At 41.3% G+C, this 24730-nt stretch overlaps 1 protein-coding gene across 4 annotated transcripts in view; it reads left to right on the plus strand.

The window, feature by feature from the left end:
* Positions 1-24730, plus strand: part of LIMA1 (LIM domain and actin binding 1) — a 1567671-nt gene that overhangs the window by 1297966 nt on the left and 244975 nt on the right. The window lies entirely within an intron of this gene.

A 24730-nucleotide genomic window follows, 5' to 3' on the forward strand; every position in this document is an offset into this window, starting at 1 on the left:
CTATCAAATCTCAAACATGATAGTGGCCATTAGTTTGGAAAAAGTCAATTTATATTCCAATCACAAATAAATAGCACTGCTAAAGAGTGTTCAAAATATTGTGTAGTTGTACTTGTTTTACATGGTAGTAAGCTAATGCTATAGATCCAGCAAGTTAGATTTCAACAGATTTTGGACCAAGAGCTGTCAGATGTACAAGCTCATTTTAAAAGGGGGGCAAAGGCCCCGGGGAGCAAGGGCAATGGAGAAAGCAAGGGAGTTCAAATAACGCATATACTGCTGCTTCACTGACTAAAGCTTTTGACTGTGTGGTCCATACCAAACTGTGGGAAGTTCTTATAGAAATGGGGGAGATAGTCACCTTACTTATCAACGACTCTGTATGAAGGACAGGTAACTACATTTAGAACCAAAATTGGAATAACTGACTTGTTTAGGATTGGGAAAGAGTAGGACAAGGCTGTATATTATTATCGTAAGTATTAATTTTACATGCTGAACGTATCACGCAGATGCTGGGCTAGAGGAGTCAGGTGATGTAATCAAAACTCCCAAGAAATATATTAATATCAGATATGCAGATGATATCACGCTGAAGAGTGAAAGTGATTAAGAATTAAAGAGCCTGTTAAGGAAAGTGAAAGAAAGTGCAAAAGTTGAATGTTGCTTAACATCACAAAAAATAAATAAGTAAATATAATTATATTTTCTAGCTCCATCAATTCTTTGCAGATATTTGAGGAAGAAGTGAAAACAGTGACAGGTTTAATTTTCCTGGGGTCAAAGATGTCTATAGTTGGTGACTGCAGCTGTGAAATTAAAATAAGTTTACTTGCTGGAAGAAAGCTAACACAAATTGGAGAAGATTTTTATAGAGCAATGACACTGCGTTGTCAGCAAAGGTCTATATAGTTAAAGTAGTGTTTTTTCCAGCAATGACATACAACTGTGAGAGTTGGACAATAGTAAAGGCTATGCTCAGGAAAATTGATGCTTTGGTGTTGGAGACAACCTTCGAGAATTCTGTGTACTTCAGCATCAAATTAGTCAATACTTAAGGAAATAAATCCAGACTGTTTGGAAGGCCTGATGGTAAAACTAAAGATGAGATACTTTGGCCTCTTAATGTAAAGGCAGGATTTATAGGTTACTAGTTTACAACCACTATGGCCCCTATAAGCCTAGCCACACAGCCAAACTATTTGGGTTCCAAGTATTATGTCTGCATAAGGAGGCATTTTTATAGCAAGGTAACTAAGGATTTGTAAATGAGGGGTATTAGGATAATACTTGTCTTATTGATGTCCTCTGTCCATAAGCAACATGGCAGTCAGACTGGGGGTAAATTTATGATTCCCATCCAATTGTCAAGGGTTTATTTAAATACAGCTCAGGGATGAACTCTGTTTTACATGGATGGGAAGCCTGTTCCATAATGCGGGGATCCTTTCGGACATGTATCTTATCTCTCCAGCATATTCTATTTACGACACAAACAAAGTTAAGAAACGTGGATCTAGTGTTTCTAGTGCTGTTTGTTTTGTGCTTGTGCAAGTGATCCATCAGGGCTGGGTCTGAGGAAGCCCTGTAAGCCAGGCAAAGATCCCCACTCAGAAGCCTGACAGAGTTTGTAGGTGATCAGTGTAGGATGGGGCATTCATGTCCTGAATTCTTCTGGTAAAACTTTATGGGAGTTCCAGCTGTTGCAAGTGGCTGGTTAGGTACATGCCAAAGGGGGGCATTGTATTCAATGATACATCTGGTATGGGCTGAGTTGAGGAATACTATAACTTCCTTGGACCTGGATGCCATGCCCTTATCTAGGTACCCTATCAGGCATGTGCTATGTGCACTGTAGCATACATTTTCTCAACTAGAGTGTAGTAAATGCAAAAAAAAAAAAAAAACTTTCCTGAAAAATATGTTCTTAATCCTTTAATTCTCCCCTTTCCTGTTGGAATACTGTCTGTTGAACTTTGTAGTCATTGTCAGTTGGCTAAGTGCTAATAAGCTTCTTGCACTCTGAATCACATCCCCAGTTGACAGTTAACCCTTCTTTTGTTTGCATGAAAAAAAATTAAGTCCTATTCACATTTGTCTTTAGTTATAATTCATTTTTGCTTGTCAGGGGGAGGGGGTCATCTCACAAGAGAAGTTCATAGATTAGTACTAGGCTAACTGCCCTTGTGGGTCTTTTTTGAGCTTAGTCAGTTATCCCATGTGAGAATCAAACCCTGCATCTGGTCTATGTAAGGTGAACACCTTAGCCATTATGCCAACTTCAGTTTTGTTTCTAAGGTACTAACAGGCAGGAAGCAAAAAATGTCACAACCTCATAACTGACCTCACAAGTGGAAAGGAGTACTGACTTTATTGGGGAAGCAGGACATGACTCCGAAGTTTTAAAACTGAATTTTTTAATTGTCGCAGCGATAGTGAAGGACTGTCTGTTTCCCCTTGTATACAGCTGTAACCTATGCATCAGCCCTTTTAGTTACGGATATAAATGAGCATTCCCTTTCTGTGTCTGGTTCTGGTTCATCGTGATCCTGTCTGTTTTAAGTCATTGACATTTTGGTAATGTTCTTCTTTAATATTCCATAGATTTTAATATGTATTGACTTTTCTCTGCATGTCAGTATTAGGGATTCCTGATAAGCTTGCTGCTGTTGGCACTGCTGCCTTTTACAGGGCTGAGAGAAAAAAAAAAACAAGCTTTGATTTTTGTTTGTTTATTTATGTGGAGAAACATGGAGAGGGCATAGCCAGCTTTCAGTGACACAGTCTGATACTGGGAAAGTTAAAACATTGAAGCCTAGAGTATTTTCATGTTCTTTCATCCGGCACCTGTAGCTCCTTGTGGCATCCATACTTGAGCAGGTGACTTCCTTAACTAAATTATTTAACAGTTAGTAATAAACATTATTAGAAATAGCAAGGTATACATAATAAAACGGCATCAGGATTTTTAATCTAGAATGTTTTACAATAAAAATATTAATAGATTTTTTGTAATTTGTTGTCTATATTTTCAAAACTAAGAACTACATTTTATTGGGGGCATTATGTAATATGCAATGGTGATAGGCAGAAAAATGTACGATCAAGGTTCACGTCTAATGCAGTATACTAGAGATATTGCTATTTACTTGTTAAAAAGATAAACAATTTTTCTACATGTACTTAATACTTTTACAAGCTATTGCATTGCATCAGGTGCAACTTTAGATGATGTTGAAGAAAACTGTCACTGATGTTTGTACTGTAAGTTCTGCATATTGAGAGATATTGCTACAGATCACCTACCATGTCCCAGGACCCCCACTCTGCATTCCTGGAAACACTGGGAAACATAAAGGTCCTACCATACACCCTGATATTGGGTGATTTCAATTACCCAAACATTAACTGGGAGAACTACTCAAGTACAAACTCCCTTGCCCAATATTTCCTAGAATTTATAAACTCAAATGCCTTGGATCATCTGGTCAACACCCCCACCAGAGGTGACAAACATATTGGACCTGGTAATCACCAACATGGGCGACCAGTGTTTCACACCGGAGGTCAACCCCTCGCTGGTTAGATCTGACCATAAACTAATCACTCTGGATATCCATATTCCACCACCACCCCCGGTCAAAGAAACCACTGTGAAAAACTTTTCAAAAGCAAACTTCCCACCTCGGTCTTAAGTAATGTGAAGTTTCAAAGCCCCCATGCTAAAGGATAATGCTGTCCGAGCTGCAAAATCCTTTACTAATGCACTCTATGGGCACCTACAAGAATGCATGGATTGTGCTATCCCAAACAAAACCAAGACTCACTCCTCCAAGAAAAGGAAACCAGTCTGGTGGACCCCTGCCATAAACAAGCTATACAATAGAAGGAGGAAACTAGTACAGAAAAGAGTAAAATCCCAAGAAGGGAAGACATCCCTGATCAGTATCAGCAAGAAACTACGTTGCTTCATAAAATCATTCAAGACTAGCTTCAAAAGAAAAATTGTCATGGACTCCAAAGATAACCACAAGGCATTCTTTAGCTATGTCAAGAATCTAAGTAGCAATTCTCAGATCTGCTCGGAGTTGGTGCAGAATGGCACAAAATACACTGAACTGACCGATATAGCCAACATCCTGGCAAACAGGTTCAGTGCAAACTTCACCTGCCTTCTCACCCCCAAAAGGGCCCATAACTATACCAGAAGAATGTAGTGCCCCTGAAATTGCAGACTGTTTAAACTCAGCCTCTCCACAGGCTACGTGTCCACAGAGTGGCGCACAGCAACGGTAATTCCACTCCACAAAGGTGGAGCCACAACGGACCCCAGGAACTATCGCCCTATAAGCCTGACTAGCTTGGTCTGCAAAGCTGTGGAGAGCATCATCATGGATTTCATTAACAGAGACATTGGAAATCTCCAAACACTGGACCCTACCCAGTTCGGCTTTGCTAAGGGCAGATCATGCCTCCCAAACCTGGTGGACTTATTTGAGACAGTTACCAAGGCTATAGACGAGGGAAAGGTGGTCCACACAGCTTACCTAGACCTCGCAAAGGCCTTCGACACCATTCCCCACTCAGGTATTCTAGACAAGCTCACCAGCCTGAACATAAACCCCTATGTCACGAGATGGGTTGCCAACTGACTCACGGACAGAACCCACATGGTAAGAGTTGCGGGAGCTAGGTCTGACTATAAACCAGTTACAAGTGGCATTCCCCACGGCGCAGTCCTAGGACCCCTGCTGTTCGGCATATACTTCTCATTGGTACAGGCAAGCACAGGAGGACTATGGCTGACCAAGTTCGCAGATGACTGCAAACTAGAGGCTATAATTGACTCTCCGGCTGACAGACTTTCCTCCAAAAGGGTCTCACTGAGACAGATACCTGTTGTCAAAACCATGGCCTCAAGCTAAATGCCAAAATGTGCATAGTCATCCCCTTTGGAAAAAACAAAGTACCCACAAACTACCACATAGGTGGTAGCCCCCTAAATACGGAAGACGTAATAAGGGATCTGGGGACCCAAGTAGATAGTAACCTCTCCTTTGATAATCACATTGCCAAAGTGGTTAGAAAATCCTTCTATGTGGCCCACCTAATCACAAAAGGGTTTGCATCCAGATCGAAAGAGGTCATTGGGCCCCTCTACGCATCACTCATCAGACCCACCATAGAGTACAATGCCCCATTTGGGATGTACCTTACAAGACACCTGCAACAACTGGAAAGACCACAGAATTACCTCACCAAAGAGGATCACTGGCCTCAAGCAGATGCCCTATGCAGCTCGACTGAAGAAACTCCAGCTGTACTCGGTTGTATACCGCCTACTCAGAGGTGATGTCTGCCTGACATACAAGGCCTTGTCCAACCCAGAATTGATGGACATGCTCCACCTAAAGAAAACCATTTTCCCTCGAGCCACACGCTCCAGGGATCTAAACCTCACCACAACAATAAATAGGACGTGCTGAAGGGATAGATTCCTGTCCCAGAGACTTCCCATGCTCTGGAACAAGATTCCAGTCTACATTAGGCAGAGCTCCTCGCTAACCCTCTTAAAGAGAAACCTTGATGAGTGGATGGGAAACAAAGTTCACCCCAGGGATCACTTCAATGGCTCTGCTGGACAGAGGCACAGGGAACTAATCTAAGGGAGCGGCGAAAGCCAACACCTTCCGGCTAGGCTTATAAATGCCTTCGGGCAGATAGACTAGTACCTACCTATGACCCTATATTAACTGTAGTTATATTACCAATTAAGCACAAGTTTTCATATTTGTATAAATATTTCAATAAATGGACACTCAAAGTAGAATTTCTTGAATCACATAAAAACTCATGCCTGGCTAACAAAAATATTCTGATAGTCCTGGCAAGACTGCACAGTGAGAAAGATAACAGTGGTATCTGAAATCTCTTTGGTCCCAGCACCAGCAGCTTTTATCTTTTCAAATCTCAGTGCTGGAGTTTGTCAGAAAATAAGTCATTTGGCTTTGTGCACTGAATGTCCAGCTTTTTATGTTGGTAAGACAGAACGCACCATTAAAAACACATTTATGAGCATGATTATTAATTTTGAAAGCAGATGTTAATGCAGTTTGTAGGCATACAATTGAATGTTTAAATTTTAAGCAGTTCTCTCATAATATTAGAAAGAATTTATCATAGTCCACATGGGAACTCATGGGAGGTAATCACTAAGTACAAATAACTGCTTTGGCAGCTTAAATTAAAAGCTACTAGTTCACCTGTTATAAATGACTGCATTTATCACCTTTCCCTAAGCAAAGGGCAGTGAAACTGACTATATTTGGTGCCTCTGTTTTTTCGGTATAGCAATTGTTTCAATGAAATTATTAATTTTAATTGGTAGGAATTAGATAAATACATTTTAGGATCAGATATAAATTTTAGACATCGATTTTATACAATAGCATATAGCATATATATGAGGATTCATAAGAACATTTTTTTGATTTTATGAATAATATTGTAACAGATGTTCATCTACTTTTTTTTTATCGTATTTTATTTTGAAGTATATTAATTTTAGTTAAATGTTTAAATGCTGTCTGTATTTTATTAGATATCGTCTGACCATGGGGTAATTATTGTCCTTTTAAAATTGTGAACGGAAGAGGAGCTTTTAGTTCTGAAGAAGTCTGTGATGTGTGTCAGATGAAAGTGCTTGCTTAACTTGTTTATTGTGGATTTTTAATATTTTGTTATTAAGTTTACATAGTTTTAAGCCTTTTGTGAGTTTGTAGTATTCCAGCAAGCATGATCCTGGGAGGACGTTCTGTTCATGCACATTTTTGATTCTTTGGTCTCTTCATATACATATGCTTCTTAGTTTGGTTAAATCATTTGGTGGAGACAACAGATATCCTTAAATCCAGGTCTCTCTCTCCCTTCCTGCTCCAATGCAGTCAGTCAACTTAGACACATTGAACTTTGCTCTGGGAGCAGTTTTAAGATGGCTAAAAGTGTGTGTGTGTGTGTGGGGGGGGTATACCAAGGACAAGATGCTAGCACATAAATATCAAGGAGATGCTTGCCCTGATCAAGGCACTCAACTCTCTGAACCATGTTTGGTCCCTGGGACCACTTCAAGTGGTTACAGACAATACCACAGTCAGGTTGTACATCAATGTGTCTGACTTTTCAGAAGCAGTGTGAGCAAAAATACCACTGGTTTTGTCTGTGGACATGCACGCACAATGTTGCTGTGTACTGTTGTCCCACCCCAAACTAATTTTCCAGTACTGGCATTGAAGTACAGCCTAAAGGGGACACCCCTGAGTGTGCCTTCCTTGGGATGAGATGTTAAATTAAGGCCCCATTTTGCCTGCGCTGGGCAATATAAATACTACCTCCGGTCTCCCCTGAAGAAAGTCCATACTGGGACTAACCTAGTCAACAATGCATACATAAATATGTAACTCTTTGGGGAAGCTGTAAAATAAAATAAAAGTTAACTGCTTGTTATTATTCAGAAATAATGCAAAGCTTGCATTACATAACGACTAGCCTCTCAGAGCTTCTGGAGATTTCCATCTCCACCCCCACCCCCACCCCCCTGACTGTATAAGTGGATTTTGACACAGGCTTAGTACAGGATTTTTCCATGGACCTTACCTAGTGTAAAACCAGTCCTTCTTAGAGTCATGCAAAGGAGGATGCTTTACCTTGTGTGGAGAGATGAAGACCGAGTGATCTTTATTTCTTTAACTTTCCTTACAGTTAAGCCTTATGAGTTATGCATGGAACATTTCTAAAGCTTGTGTGGAAGTCCGAGGGTAGTGTGATCATTATGTCTTGGTGGGGTAACATCGATGGTGGGTCAGGGCAGCACAGATGAAGATGAGGGTAGTAGCACTAGACCTTAGTGTACAAAGTGGAAACAATGTCTATATCTCTGCCCTTCCCTAAGCTGTAAGTTGGGCAACATAGAATGATTTGTTATTTTCTTGGCTACATGTTGGTCAAGGGCCAGATTGTTGTCTACATATGTTTCCAGGTCTCTTACTACTGGGTTGACTCTTAAGAGCATTTTACCAATGAAGTAATTAACTTGGGTTGGTAGTTTCCCAGAGGGCATTATAATGTATTTTTGGCATTGAATTTTAGCTATTGGTTTTGGCACCAGCCATTTCTCTGTGTTAAACCCACTTGCAAGATGTTGACGTTTATGCCATTGGGACACTTTGCTGAAAAAGATTAAAAGCAAAAGAAAAAAGGGACTGCAGATGCTAAGAAAACATTACTAAAGTTATGAAAATGAATTTTGATTCCTGACAAGCAAGCCAGAGAGGTCATGAAGAATCAGATTCCACTTAACGATTAAACAACATTGAAACTGTAATAACGGTGTGATAATGACTCACAATGAGTCACTTATGGAATCCCCTTTATTTTTGCCCGCTACATAATGGCGTTTCCTAAAGATCTGCTAATCATCCCAAGCCATCTGGAGCTCATTAAGCTTCTAATGAGAACTGGAGCCTGCCAAACAAAGGATTTTTTTATCCTTACTGACAGCTGTGACAGACCTTAAAGAGCTGTTAAGGTAACTAGTACCAGCTTGGTTCTTTTTTGATTGTCCTGAATTAGTAATATCTTGAGCAGATACACGACCTCTGTCAGCACTTTCATGCCATTAGGCAGTTAACTTGCCTTTCCAGCGTAGGTCATACAGCAGTTTTTTTTTCTCTTTATTAACCTAACTCTCATTGTTTCGTAACAGTGTGGGAGCTGCTTATATACCCTGATGAAAGTCATAGCATCCTAATTCTGTTTACCTGTTCAACTCCAGAACACAGAAGCATTTAATTAGCACTCTGTGCTGACACAGACAAAGGATTGCATGCCTTGTATCCCTTCTCATACTAATTAGATATGAAGATTTATATTTCAGTAAAAAAAGGAAGCTCATGAAAACAGTTACTAAGCTCAGTACTACAAATTGTAGTGTCTTATTTAAGCTGTATGCACAACATGCAATTGAATATAGGCATTCCAAAGCAGGCGAGAAGTTTCATGCTGCTCAAACCTGTTCACGAAAATACACCTGAGTCACACACTTGCTGCCCCCATTCAATTCCCCATTGGAAATGGTAACATTAAGCAATGGTAGACTACATGATATTACATCAGCTGTTGCTAACCAAGCACACAGTAATATGTATTTGTTGAAGGAAATCTCTTGAATAAACTGTCATTTTCACATTATATATGTATATGCAACTGTTATGACTGTAAACACAATAATCTGCGTTATTTTTACAGAAACAGTTATAGTAATGATGGCATAATTCCAGGAAAAACAGAAGTAGTAACGTAAAAGCAGTTAACTGCTGTCATTCATATAGATTGTTTCAAAACAATTATTTATTTACCAGGGTAGTGGACTGATCAACAGAGACCCATTTTAGCTACAGCCTACAATATACAAAGCTGAAAGGCATTGCATACAAAATTGGGGAATATAGTAATACAAATTTGCAAAGTGTCTGTTATGGCAGTTAGCTTGCATTGATTAGAAAGGAGTGCATACAAATACACAACAAAAGCACTGACATTTTTCAGTCACATAACTAAGTTAGTTTGATTATTCCTTTTTGTAAATTAGCTAAAGCAAAAGGGAGAGCATGAACATGTAGGAAGGATGGACTTGGGTGCTAGAAGCATAAGCTCAAGTCAGTGATACAAGCATCTGAAGAGGATATAAAAAGTAAAATGTTGCCCTGAAGGCAGGTTATATAGTTGTTTTGGTCTGAAAGCAGCGGCAGGTACCTTTTCCTATGAGACTGATGGATAATTTAAGTTTGAATTCTCTGTTTTGAGATTAGGCCCGAGATTGGAGAAGACCAGGCTGGAGATGGTAAGACCTTTGATAAAAGGCATCTTCCGGAAACAGCAGCATCATATACTTATGCATATTGTTCATACAGCATTTATTGATGATGCTTTAAAACAATGCCTTAAAATGGCATTAGTATACCCTTTGAATTAAGTATACTTTTTACTACATCAGATGAAATCTTGCAAAAAAACGTTCTTGTACCCATAGCAAGATGTCTGTAACTTGGCCAAATGTCAGTTGAAATTAAACACTTGGTATGGTGTTTCCAGTCTGGGATAGGGGCCTTTCTAAAGCTATCAGACAAACATGTCTGAACAGCGTACCTTACATAGGACTTTATGGCAAAAATGTTATGTTTATTTCTCCTCTGAACACTAATATGAGGAATCTTTGGCATTAAAAAAAAGTGGTCATCCAGTAGCCTTTGCATAGTGACCATCCTAGTTGTTCAACCATTTGAGGACTTCCTGGTCATCTATCTATTTATCTGTAGATCTGGATGTGGTCTGAATCATCCATCCATCCATCCATTCACTCATCTGTGGTTGATGGTATGGTTGTCCTGTCTTGTGTATGCAGTAAGGCTAGTCTTTTTTTTTTTTTTTTTTTACACCTGTTTGTTGACCAGGAAAGCCCTCTGGATAAACGTTTCCTTTTCAGGGCTAACCTGGGAGTACTGTCTATTAATTGACTTACTCAGCATCACAGAGCTGGCAAACGAAGATTGAAGCAATCAAAGTCTGTACCCAAAGGGATCAGTTCATCAGCAGCTCAGAGCCTTGGTTCTGTGCACTGCCAGTCATTCATCATTTTCTGTTAGGAGGAGTTTTCATCCTTCCAGCTACAATGGGCAGTCTGGTCAGTCATCATTTGGAAGTCTGATCGTCTCTTTCTTGTGGACTTTTTTTTTTTTATGGATTCATAAAGTTAATGAGGCAGAGTCAGTCCATGGACCATAATCACCTTGCCAAGACTGACCTTCATAGGTCACCCGTTGCCTTCAGGAGGTCAAAACTTTTTACTTCAAGGGTGAGTTAAAAGGCATCCAGCCATTCATCAAAGTTTGCCTGAAAAGAAGCAAAGAATATCTGATGTTATGTAGTCCAGTCTCGCCTTTATTCTTACCCGTGGATTTGGAACCGAACCTCTGCTCTGACTCGGCCATACTCTAGCTCAAAGTCTTCAATTGCCTCGTGGCTAAGAGGTATCCTATCATGCAACAGGTCTATTCCCCAGATCTCATTTGCCGGTCAGCCGTGGTTTCGCTTTTGGCCGTGGCTAAGTATATTGTGTATAAAATTTTTATAAACTGTTGACTTGTTGCTCAAAAAAGCTATTTTCATATCTCTGTGTGTGTGGTAGTGGTGTTTTACTGCCTTTGATTTGTTCTCTGGCTGTTTTTGTGGCCTTGTGGTTGGCATCCCGTTTGTTTCCTTTCCCCACGGGCTAGACCCTTTTAAGTTAGAGGACCTAGTCCTCCCCATTGTTTCTGTGTGGTCTTTGGTTTGGTGCTCCATTCTGTTAGCGTTAGTGTTGTTGTGTCTGGCTAGTGGTGCTATCCTGCCTTTGTTTCCCCGGGCTAGGCCCATTTAAGTTAGAGGACCTAGTCCTCCCTGTTGTTTTTCCTGCCGGTTTATAGGCCGTTTTAGTTAGTGGCTCTGTTTCGTGTGCGGGGTTAGTTGGGGCTAGTGTGTGTACGTATTGTTTTGTTCCTTTCAGCATGTCCAAGGATTCTAAGGAACACAGGCCTTCGTGTTTTAAAATGCATGTTGAATGCAACAATAAAATGTCTTTAACTGATGGGCACTCTGTGTGCATGTACTGCTTGGGGGCTATTCACCTCCAAGAGTCCTGCTTGTTTTGTCATTCCTTCAGTCCCCGTGTGCTACAGGAGAGGTAGAACAAGCTCATTTTGAAAGGACTGCTTAAACACTCCTTCGAGGAAGACTTGGCTAAGTCTTCCAGTGCATTATCCTCTCCAGCTAAAAAGGACAAAAAGATTTCTAAGAAGCGCTCTCAGGCTCTGTTTCTTCAGAGCCGCCAGAGAAAGTTGCTAGAACAGCTTCTCCTTCTTCGGTTCCATTGGCCTCAGTGCTGACAGAAGGTAGTCTCTTGACTAAGTCCGTATCATATCCCAGCCTTTCGGAGCCGGTCTCCAGTTATTCAACTGGGTTCTCCTTCATGCAAGTCCCCCTTCTGTAGGGAGTTCCAGATCTCCTACTTTATCTTCCAGGTCTTCCAGGACCCTTTCTGATGAGGATGTTGATAGGGTGGTGAAGAAACTGCTTCAGTCATCTGTGCTGGCCAAATTGATTTTGGCTCCGACCCAGTCGGCTCCAGAGCTATGGCCTCTTCATCCTTTGTTGTTCCTCCTCTGAGCCTTTCTCAGCCTTCGGAGCCAGAGTTGTTTGTTCCGTCGGGTGTCATTAGGTCAGTTCCAGTAGCCTCATCTGGCCTCTCTGTTCCGATTTCTGCTCCGACCCCGTCTGCTCCATCCACAGGGTCGAGGGTCCATGGTTCTCCGGTCGGACCCGAGGGGGAGTGATCGGATCGATCTTCATCGGTTCCAAGCCTACCTCTTGGTGCTTCAGCTCGAATGAGCTTGGACCTGGCATCTGCTTCGGACCTCATCTCCTCAGCGCCGAGGGCTACTACTGTTTCCTCTACAGTTAGTCAGGCTTCGGAGCCGGGGGGATCAGCCTTCAAGGTTATGAGGAACGTGCTGGCCAGGTCGTCAGGTGCATCCTACGGCACCGATACTCTGCCCCCTCCAGCACCGGTGTCAGTTTCAGATCACGCTCTATCCATGGGCAGCGGAGACCCTAAGCCTCGGGATACCTCCATGAGTGGTCCCCAACTTTCTGATGTCTCCCTAGAGTTTTTGCCTGAGGAGCCCGCCAGAAAGAGATTGTGTAAGAGGAAACACCTTGACTCCCCGGATGAGTCTGTCATGTCGGACACTGACCTTGAGGAGTCCGAGGGGTCCCCCAAGTCGTCTTCTGAAGATATCTGTTTTTCAGATATCCTGGAGATCTTGAAGCAGAGAGGTGGCTGGCCCTCCAAATCCCCTTCTGATGAGGGGTCGGTGTTCCTGAAGGCTTTCGGGTCTCAACCCTCTGCCTCTTGGGTTTCTCCCCCTTTTGATGAGCTACTAGATCTCGTCTGTCGAAAGGTGTGGGAAACTCCTGACACTGTGGAACCAGTCCCTAGGAGACTCAATAAATTTTTGTCTGCCCCCGCTGACAATGAATATCTAAAGGCGTTCCAGTAGATGCTACAGTGATGGCAGTGGCCACTAAGAAGGAACTTGCTGAAACTTAATCTACTGTCCATCCACCTAACAAGGAGTCCCGGGCTATGGACAGATATGGGAACCGTGTGTTTACCTCAGCGGCCTTTACACTGCAGTCGCTGAACTACTTGACACATTTTACAAGGCTCCAGAGAGATCTCCCAAAAGAGCTAGGAGATTCTCTGCAGGGTAACATTCCTGATGCCATGGCACAGAAGGTCAAGGCACAGATGTCTACCCTAAATTCCCTTACCAACTCCTCCATGAAGCTGATCTCATATGCAGCCGATGGAGCGAGTAGGGCAGCGGGTTCCAGAGTCTCTCTTAGGAGGCACTCCTGGATGCGCCTGTGCAATTTCACGGAGGCCTTCAAGTCTACGTTCGCCAACGCCCCCTTTGATGGTTCATCATTTGGAACGAAGGTAAAGTACACTCTCAATAGGTGCGAACAGGAAGGAAAAACCCTGTCTGCTGTGGGAGTCCCCTTTTTCATGCCTTCTAAACCTTATCCCAAGGGCCAGAAGGGTGGGAAAATGTGGTTCAGAATGTCGCAGAGGTGTTTTCTGGACACACAAGTGATTCCCCCTCCGGAGGCAGGGGAGGGGGTGGAAGTTCAGGTAGATGCTGCCCTAGAGGCAGAGGAGGCCCATGTAACCAGGGGGACCATGATTCCTTTTGTGGTTCTCCCTACCAGCACTCCTGAAGGGAGGCCCGACTGTGTGTCTCTGGAGCCGGTCGGGGGTCACATTTCTTTATACCCAGAAGCCTGGCAAGACATCACCCAAGACAAGTGGGTATTAAAGATAATTTCCAGAGATTATCATATTCCCTTCTCTTCTCCTCCCTCACCAACCAAGAGAATCACAGACATTCCACCCAGTCACAGGGATTCCGCAACTTTAGAAATAAAAAAGTTGCTTTCAAAGGGAGCCATCAAGCCTGTCCCCACAGACCAAGTAGGATTAGGGACTTGCTCCAGATTCTTTTTGGTGCCGAAAAGAATAGGGGACCTGAGACCCATCTTGGATCTCAGCCGATTGAACCTTCATGTACAAAAGTCCAAGTTCCACGTGGTCACCTTACAGTCAATACTCCCTCTGTTAGGGAAAGATGTGTGGATGTGCTCCATTGACCTCAGATATGCTTACTACCATATCAAGATGGACAGGGCATCGAGAGGTCATCTATGCTTATGGCTGGGAGCCAGTCATTTTCAGTTTCGTGCTCTGCCCTTTGGTCTCACCACAGCCCTCAGGGTGTTCAAATGCATGACAGTGGTAATGGCTCACTTAGACGTCAGGGATTCCAAGTGTTTCCGTACCTGGATGACTGGCTCCTTTCTGCCACCACCAGGCATCTACTGTTACAGACCAGGGACACCACCATTACACTGTGCCAAAGGTTAGGAATTACTCTAAATTGAAAAAAAATCTGCCTTGTTGCCCTCACAGCGTGTCACTTTTATCAGTGCCAAGCTCGATACGGTGCTCATGAGGGCCTTCTTACCAGAAGAGAGAATTCAGGCTCTACAACAGCAGGTCTACGCCTTACTACCATTGAGGAAGGTCATGGCAAAAGTGGTCCTCAAGTTATTAGGGACCATGGCTGCCACGATCATGCTAATTCACCTTGCCAGACTACACATGAGGGTTTTTCAGTGGCTGCTTTTTGCTCAATGGTCACTATAGCATCTCCCACTCTATTCTGATTATGGACACGTGCAAGCGGAATCTACGCCGGTGGCTTCAGGCCAGCAATCTCAGCATGGGCAAGCCCTTTGTCCCATCTTCTCCAGTTGCCACGGTAACTACGGATGCCTCCCAGATCGGGGGGGGGGGGCATTATCTTGGCAGGACTGTCCAAGGCACGTGGCAGGATCACGAGACCCATTTGCATATCAGTGTCTTGGAGATGAAAGCAGTGCTATTAGCATTGCAAGCACTTCAGAGCTTTTCTCCCTCTAGGGACAATTGCAGTCCACTCAGACAACATGTCAGTGGTATGGTATCTGAACAAGCAGGGAGGAACTAAGTCATACCCCCTTTGTAGAGAGGCTCTTTGGGTTTGGCAGTGGGTGATGTCTTCTCAATGCTTTCTAGTTGCAACGCATATACCGGGGAAGTCCAACGTGATTGCCTACAGGCTGAGCAGAGCTATCCTAATGCCTCACGAGTGGTCCCTGAACAATTATGTTGCGCAAGAGATATTCCACAGATGGGGTCAGCCTTGCTGTGATCTATTTGCCAGCCCCCTCAATGCCAAATGCAGTAGCTACTTCACCCTTATCCCCCCGGAGGGGGAGACACCCAAGGATGCTCTGGCTCACGATTGGCCCTCCGGTCTTCTGTACGCCTTTCCACCGTTACCTCTGATATCAAAGGTCATTCAGAAAGCACAGTCTTTGGGAAGCAAAATGATCCTCATTGCCCCACACTGGCCTCGTCAGATTTGGTTTCCCTTTCTTCAACCCTATCTAATGGACAAGCCCTGGATTCTGGACCCAGCTCCAGATCTGCTGACTGATATGTCAGGACAGTTCCATCCCTCCATCCAGACCCTCAAGTTGACAGCTTGGCTGCTCCAGTTCCGTCCTTAGTCAGGCTTCATGATTTTTCCCGGAAGTGGTCCATATTCTATCATCTTCCCACAAGCCTTCTACCAGGAAGATTTATTCCAGTAAGTGGAAGAGATTTTCTATTTGGGCACATGAGAGACATATTGATCCTTATACAGCGCCTATTTCGGCAATATTGGAATTTCTTTCTTAACTGTTCAGTCAGGGTTCAGTGCAATTGGCAGTGATTTCTACCTTTCACATTGCTAATGAGCCCAACCTTTTGTCTCATAGGCTTTGTAAGGCTTTTATGAGAGGGACATTGTTACTCCGACCTCCAGTCTTTGATCCAGTGATGCCATGGGACCTCAATTTTGTACTACAGAAGCTCAACTCCCTTTGAGCCCACAATTACGTGTAACATTAAATTATTGTCATGGAAGACAGTGTTCTTGGTAGCCATAACTTCAGCTAGGTGGGTCTTATTGATTAGGCCACCTTATTTGGTGTTTCACAAAGATAGGGTCTCCTTAAGAACTAACCCTTCTTTTGTTCCAAAGGTTGCCTCTGCTGTCAATATCAACCAATCCATTGAGTTGCCTGTGTTTTTTCCTGAATTCTCCAACAAGGCAGAATTTAAGTTTCATCAGCTAGATGTTCATAGACAATTGCGTTTCTGTTTACATAGGACAAAAGATTTCAGGAAATCAGATCAAATGTTTTGTCTCGTTTTCAAACACTAGACTTGGGGTTCTGGTTTCTAAGGTAACCTTGTATTGCTGGATCTCCGATTGCATCTCATTTATTTATGCTTCCAATGGCAAAGAATTACCCTTTAAAGTAAAGGCTCATTCTACACCGACTGTGGCTACCTCAACTGCATTTCAAGCTAGGATGTCTATGGATGATATTTGTGCTGCAGCAACATGGGCTTCACCTCATACCTTTATTAGCCACTACAATTTAGATCTGGTCTCTAGAGGCAGATCTTGCTTTGGTTCCACGGTGCTCGAGTATTTATCACTGAGCCACCCAAGATCAAGGTGCTAGGGACGCTATCCCACGGGTAAGAATGAAGGCGAGATTGGACTACATAACATCAAGAAGTTATGTACTCACCATAACGTTGGATGTATGTAGTCCATCTCGCCTTACATTCTTACTAACCCTCCCTCCTTCCCCCTCCTGGAGGACCTGGAGGTATTGTCTCTAGGTGTCAGTAGTCCTTTCTGTTGGGATTGTTGTTCTCTGTGTGTGTGTGTGTGTGTGTGTGTGTGTGTGTGTGTGTGTGTGTGTGTGTGTGTGTGTGTGTGTGAGCTTGCAGCAAACAAGATCTGGGGAATAGACCTGTTGCATGATGGGGATACCTCTTAGCCACGAGCCAATTGAAGACTTCGAGCTAGAGTATGGCTGAGTCAGAGATGAGGTTTGGCTCCGAACCCACGGGTAAGAATGTAAGTTGAAATGGACTACTTACATTGAACATTATGATGAGTACATAACTTCTTGTTTTGATGAGTAGCAGAAAACTGTTCCAGAGGTTGGAGAAACAGAATTTGCTAAGAAATCTGCCACTCTAGTATGTCTTGTTAGTTGATCCTGATTTAAGTCTCTCATTCAAAGTTTGTGGAGCCATATGTTTTGCAGAGGTATATGAGACCAAAGTTGAACTTTTTGGGCACAATTTCAAAAGGTACTTTTGTCGCAAAAACAACATTTCGCATCACCAAAAGAACACCATCCTCAAGGTGAAGTGTGGTGGTGGCAGTATCATGCTTTGGGGTTGCTTTTTTTCAGCTGGAACTGGGGCTTTAGCCCAGGTGGAGGGAATTATGAACAGTTCCAAATACCTGTCGCTTTTGGCCCAAAACCTTCAGGCATCTGCTAGAAAGCTGACAAGGAAGAGGAATTTCATCTTTCAACACGACAGTGACTCCAAGCATACATCCAAATCAACAAAAAAATGGCTTCACCAGAAGAAAATTAAAAGATTTGGAATGGCCCAGCCAGAGCCCAGATCTAAATCCAATAGAAAATGTGTGGGGTGACTTGAAGACGGCTGTGACCAAGAGATTTCTGCCCAGTGCTCTGAATGTCAAAGTGAAAAAACTCAGTGAAGCTCGGGTAAATGGCAGAAGTAACTATGACGCTCTTAAGGTAACCATATACCTCATCATCTAATTAGTGACGTGCATGAATGGATGAATGAGATTCTCACTGTCTCTACCTACTATCTAGCGAAACCACAGCCAAGAGAATGGGGTTGGCAGAATCAGTGGGGAAAGAAGACCCTGTTGAGCTTGACTTTAGTCTGGCAATGCTAAGCTTTATTTTTGGGTTAATCACAGTCTCTTTAATTGATGGCAGGTGTTTACCCAAGAAGACTGAATGCTGTAATTAAATCAAAAGTTGCTTCAACAAAGTATTAGTTTGAGGGTGTGCACACTTATGCAACCAGCTTATTGTACATTTTTTTATTTTTATAGATATTTTCCCCTAACAGATTTGATTGTTTTTCAATTAAATTGTACAAGTTATAGGTCACATTAAAAGTGGGAAAAGTTTTGAAATTATTTATTGTGGTCTCATTTTTTATGTCACCAAAACCTGGCATTTTTTGGGAACATCTTGTGTCCTTTTGCTGTGTGATGTGTTTGGATATTTGCACACTAAGTGGGTATTATATTCTATAATTGGTTTGATAAGAGCAGTGTGTTGGAGAATAACTTCTTTTGACCTGGCTGCAATCCTTTTAATTATTATTTTGGCTAGACAGAAGGATTTCCTCTTTACTGTTATTGCTGTGGTGGTCAGAGTATAGGAAATTGACTGTATTAGTTGGAGCAGGGCATACTTCTCAACTGTACAAATATTTGCAGAATGTTTAGATTTCTTGCCTCATATTTTTAGTCTACTCCTCATAAAATTTGGGTTTTCTGGCAAATTATTGGCAAATCATTGAAGAATGAAGTCAGAACGTAATGCCACACATTAGAATTTCAGACTTCATACCCTTCAAAAAATTCATGCTAATGCAGAACCTGTTATTTTATCAACTTTAAGTTTGTAAGAGCAGTATTTTAAAATGTCCCCATTTTGAGGGGTTTGTCCCCCATTATTTATGGCTCTGTCAGATTTCTTGCTCTAAGTGGTTGAGAGGTATGGAACAGGGTGCAGACTTTACTTTAAAATTATGTCATTATTTGCTTACCAAAAGTGATAATGCTCTACTTTTTTGCATTTAAGCCTGTGTTTATTACACCACTGAGTTTGTATGGTTTAGTCCTTGCTAAAGTGATTTGGAGATCCAAGAAGTAGATGCTGAACACAAATGGTCCCAGTAATTAATCATAATGAGTGACATTAGACAAATGTTTGCTTTCTGAGGTGGCTCCTACGTCTGGCTTTCAGCCAGCTTGCTGTCCAGCCTAAGGGTCAAGTGCGAGACCTTTAAGCATATATACAATGCCAGCATAGGGAATATTGCCAAAAGCCTTGGTCAGATCTAGATACACTATTTAAATAGTATGGCCAGTGTCTTCAGTTTGATTTTTTTTTCAAAGTTTACTAAATTTAGTAGACATGGTGTCTCTTTGATAAAACCATATTATTGTGGAACTAGAGCAATAAGATTGTTTTATATCAGAGTTCATAAAATCAGATGAAATTCATTCCATGGCTTTACAAATTAAACTTTTTAAGCTGAGTATTTATATTTCCTAGAATGTATATTAGGATCTCATTTATGAAGTGGAATAATTGGTTTCCATATGTGAGGAATATACCTGTGGTTATCCTTAAGTTGAACAGTTTTAGTAAATGTTCAGACAGAGCATGTTTAGCACTGTTGATTAAGTAACCAAGTATATTGTTTGGACTCCTAGAGGTGGTGGCTTTAGTTTTAGATAGTACAGTTAGGACATATCCCATAATACCTTTGGGGTGAGGAAGGTTCTCTGGAAATCTAATGACTGTTTCTGGTGTGAAGCTGACACCAGATGTATTTACAATTATAATATTAACAATATAGTTATGTTCAGACTGGCTAATATTTTGCATTAATTCAGGGCATTGCTTTGTGTTGGTTCTTAATCATTTGAAGTAATTAAAGAAATATTTATAATGGCCTTTGTCTCTGGGTGCCAATTGTAATTATTATTCCATTTTGAACTTTCAGATTTTTGCTGCTCTTTCTGACAGTCTCTCTAATGTGGATAAATTCTGATTTATTATCCTGCGTATTAATGTTGGCATTCTACCAAGATTTTTATTTTTCATGTTCTCCAATATGTGTGGTTGTGATTGGGATCACTTGGTTTATGCTATTTATTAGGAGTGAAATAAACTGGTAAAAGTGACAGCTGAGGCTGTATGTGGAATGTAGCTCTTGCAGTTGAGATGTGAGTGCTCATCATATATATTTGTAATATATTTACCTTTTGAAAGTCCTTGAATGTGTTCATTGTGGTGGTTTAGATCTCCTAAAGGAGAGCATTACTGATTTGTGAACAGATTTGACCAGAGATTAGATATTACAGGAGTAGCACAAGCAGATGCAAGATTAGTGAGGATGAGATAGATAATTTTCACTGTTAGCTGGCTGGTTAACTATTTCTATAAGGAGGTGGCTTTTACTATGCCTTTGGGTGCATTTAACCTTTGTAGTATAGGTGATGCAGTTAATTGATATATGAAATTACAATCAAAACAGTGCAGTATTTACTGCATAAAATTTCCAGTTTTGCTTTAGTTATGTTTCCTGGGGAGGTGTGTTCACAGTCCCCAGTGCCATTACTAGAAGACACATTGGGTTCCTTGCAGTATTGCTGCTAGGAGCAGGCAAGAGGCTTTGGGCTGTTATGCTTCTTCAGGTTCTGGCACAGCATCCATTTTGAAATGTTCAGGTTACTGGATGTGCTACTCCAGCCTCGATTATGTTTATGTATTGATTCATTCCTTTGTTAGGAATTACCTGCTTAGTAGATTAGAAAAGTTTCAACTTTAACAGCCTCTTGAATTTACTTCTGTGATTTATTTTATTTAAAAGAGAAATTATAATAATCTGGTTTGCAGTCGCTTGTAATTGCAGATAAATTTCACTACCTTAAGGCGTGGTAACTACCTATAAGAATAGGAACAATAGTAGGCAAGTGGTCACAGGAACCATAAGAGGTCAGGCCATGTACACCTTTAAGTAGACACACTTAGAAGTTCTTGCCACCCTTTATAGGCACTTAATAGTGCTCACCTCCCAAATCAGACAAGACTGTACATGATAATCTGGTGTAAATTTAGGTCTACCTATTCAGTTATAAAGACTAGCCTTAAAGGCAGGCTAAGACGTACTTCGCCTGACCTGTAGTGGTAACTTATTCCATAGGCTGGGAATATGTTGTGTTTGGAATTTGTACATCCAGAGTCTTGTTTGTTTATCTATTTATTTATTTAAAGCACCTTTTATTACATTTTTGTATGTAAAACAATGACATAGGTACATCATGTACATTAATGTAAAATAAACCATAGTAAACATTTTTCATGCATTATACATACATTCTCTTTTTAACAGTTATCATTCAGTTTGTCATTAAATAAATTGCTCACTTCCTGCTGTCTGAGTCTTGTTTATTTGTTGTTATACAGTTAGGTCCCTCATATGGGTATTTGTATAGTGAGTCGCTTGTTTTCCAAAGAAATAAAGGGTAAATGAGGTTGGGTCTTTCTTGGCATGAAATCTGTGGTCACCTCAAAGCAGCAATCAGGCTGCTGAGTATAAGGAGAGTTGTGTTAATGTGTCTGGGTAGTTGGAGTATTTAAGGCCTTCATTTTATTTTGGTTAACAATTGTTGGTGTCTGTCCAGTTGAGTAATGTGTTTGGATTTGTACATACCAAATAGAGCATTACATTTGATGATGAGTCTGATAAGGGAAGAGTACTGTGGTAGGAAGACTTCTTTGAATCTTAGTTTTTCCCTTGGAAATGAAATAGGCTGGGTAGGATTTCCTAATTATAGTGGAAACACGATCAAATGAGAGAGAGAGAGAAAGAGTTGTCCGCATTAGTACCCAGGTATCTCATTACCGTATGTTGAAGAGGCATATTACTCGTACCATATGAGGTGGGAACAGCTTTATTTCTAAATTCTACTACACTGCCCTTTTCTTAATTTAGCTTGAGATAAACAGGTTTTATGCATATTCCAGCCCTTTTGGAGCAGTGTATTGTCAGTGAATGAGTAGATAACCGATGCTCAGCTTGCAATCATTGGCAGACCTGGGCAGTCACACCTCTGGGATATTGGCTTGGATATCTGCAAAATTAATTGCAGCATGAGAGGGCCAAGGAATGATCCCTGTAATACCCACTAGTTACAATTTTACATTCAGAGAAGGGTGCAAGCAACTTTCTCTATTTGGGATCTGTCCCACAGCCAGTTTGTAATCCAGTGGACAACACAGGGGGTTGTTTACATTAGGCTTGTATAACTTTTCAGTAATACCAGCTTGGGGAGTAAAAGACCATGGCCAGGTCAAGATTTATTTATTTATTGCATTTATTTACTGGGAAAGTCCACTTGGCCTAAAAGAGCCCATTTTTGGTGGAGGCCCAGGGAGAAAAGCTCCGACAAGAGCATATATGCAGAAAAAAAATTAAACAGTTGGTACAGAAGTAGAAACAGTGTTACACATAGTGGTTACAGTAATATATACATAATATATACATAAACCAGGAATGTAGTTGGTTTGATTATAGTAACATATACATAAAAGCAGGAATTTATGTTGAGAGATTTGCCAGGTGAATTCAGAGTGGTAAAAACAGAGATAAATTATTCAGCTTTATTGTACCAGTATCAACAAGTGATGAAAGAAAAAGAATAATAAATATGGAGAAAGTATCATCAGTCACTAGTAGTAAAAATTTGGGCTTGTATACTGAAGAGGTTTTTATCTAGGGGAGATGAGCAGCATGTACTGGGTGACCACCATGCACAGCCTCTGTAACCTTTTTAAAGACATTTTCTAGGTTCAGGAGACAGGACCTGCCCATTACAAAATCAAATTGAGTAGGGTTTAGATGAGTTAGGTTGCCTCTGTCTTTACAAATGAGTTCTGCTTTGATAAATTCTGTGGCTTTGTATCTGAGGCTGATGGGCCTGTAACTGCCCGAGTATGTAGAGAGGCTACCCTTTTGTAGAAAAGTCATAGTGGCTGCTCTCCCGACATTAGGGACATACCCTGTGGATAGGCTGGGGTTAAACAGTTTAAGTAAAGACCCCGACAGGGCATCCTTGGCACTGATGAGATGCAGCCTGATATGTTATCTGGTCCCATAAAACCATTTGACAGGGATTCTAAGACTTGTTTCAGTGTGATTTCTGGGGAAACTAAAATTTCAAGGATATTGGGTGCAACAGTGTGGACAAGTGAGAAGTTGGGACTAAATGCATCTGCTAATGTATTGGTTATATTCTTGGGAATGGAATGTTTGATGACACTATGAATGCTCACTGCATTTGTTTCCTGAAGTAACTGGAGAAAGATTTGTTGTTTCGCTTGGTATCTGTAGTGACCTTAAGTTCATACAGTGCTTTACATTTTCTGAGTGCTCTTAAGTTCACTGACAACCTGTTGCTCCCTTAACAGTAAATGCGTTTCTGGGAGATATAGATACCTATTTAAACTAAAGGCAAATATTTCATGTTTCTTTGTGTTAGAGCTCAGAACCCCCACCACCATAGCACAATATTAACACTAAGCCTACATTTGTGAGGTACTGAACTAAATTCCTTCCCAAGTATTAAACTAAGACCATTCTACCTCAGTAATGCACTGAAATCGTACCCGTTAGGCTCATAACACCTCCAGTTGCCCTACAAACTAAGCTGCACTCTTAAATTCTTAGGGCTGCTTCAGCAAACTGTACCACATGATAATGTTGTAGTCATAGATGACTTTATGGTCAGACATACTGATGTGTCACTCACTAGGCTGAGCAAGAAAACAGAGGTGAAAGCCACTTGTGTGTCAGGTACCTGAATTTATTATCTCTTTAGGGCACTTGGATCCCTTCACCCCAAGTATGCCTGTAACGTGGTTATTGCTCATAGGGGAGTGAATTATCTTAGACATTCTACCTTGGAAGATATGAAGAAAGATATTGATTTCAGTTTCTGCTTCTGAGTCTGCAAAGCAGCTAGTCTTGCGCAGTATTTTGCCATCACTGCAAATTATGACACAGTAAGTACAAAAGCTAAATAATTCCATAATTGGCTGAATAACTGGTGTCATACTAGTGTGGCCCAATGTGTGCCAGCTTGGAGGAGATGGTAGATAGTGCCGCCTGTTTCTCCAGGGTTGGCCTTCATCTTTCCCCTCAGAACTTATGCACATTGGTTAAAACATTCCCTACTTCTGCACCTACTATACTAACAAATCCCAATAAGACCCATCTCAGTGTGCAGTCTTCAGTGCTCAAAGTTTAAATAAGAACATTTCCTCCATGAGGCTTTCCTGACTCTTAAAAAATTAAACATTTGTATAATTATAGAAACTTGCTTTCAATAGAATGACAAAACTGTTCTTTTCCTTGAGTTTAAAGCCTTTTGCTTGTTAAAATGACCTGCTGAGAGTGATTACTTTACAGTTTTGGGGGGGGGGGGGTTGTGTCTTTACTCACCCACAATCACATCACCTCACATGTAGTCTGACAACATTATGACCCTGAACTCCTGCATATCCTGGTATCTATAGATAAGTTAGATTCTTATGTCATTGCTTACTGTAGAACCCTTCCCACAACCTACAACCTAAACGTAACAAATTAAGAGTCCTTAACTGTTGAAGAAATACACTAACTCTGTAAGATTTCAACTACATGTTTATAAACTGGCAAGCATATGCCACAAACAGCAGATGTGCACAGAGGTTCCAGGACATCATCAGTACAAACTAGACTAGACTGGTACCCTCCCACTCTAGGGGTTCAACTCTACTTGACCTT

The sequence above is a fragment of the Protopterus annectens genome, chromosome 9.part0 (genome assembly GCF_019279795.1).
Source record: "Protopterus annectens isolate FY-2018-M chromosome 9.part0, PAN1.0, whole genome shotgun sequence".
NCBI classification, from domain to species: Eukaryota; Metazoa; Chordata; order Ceratodontiformes; family Protopteridae; genus Protopterus; species Protopterus annectens.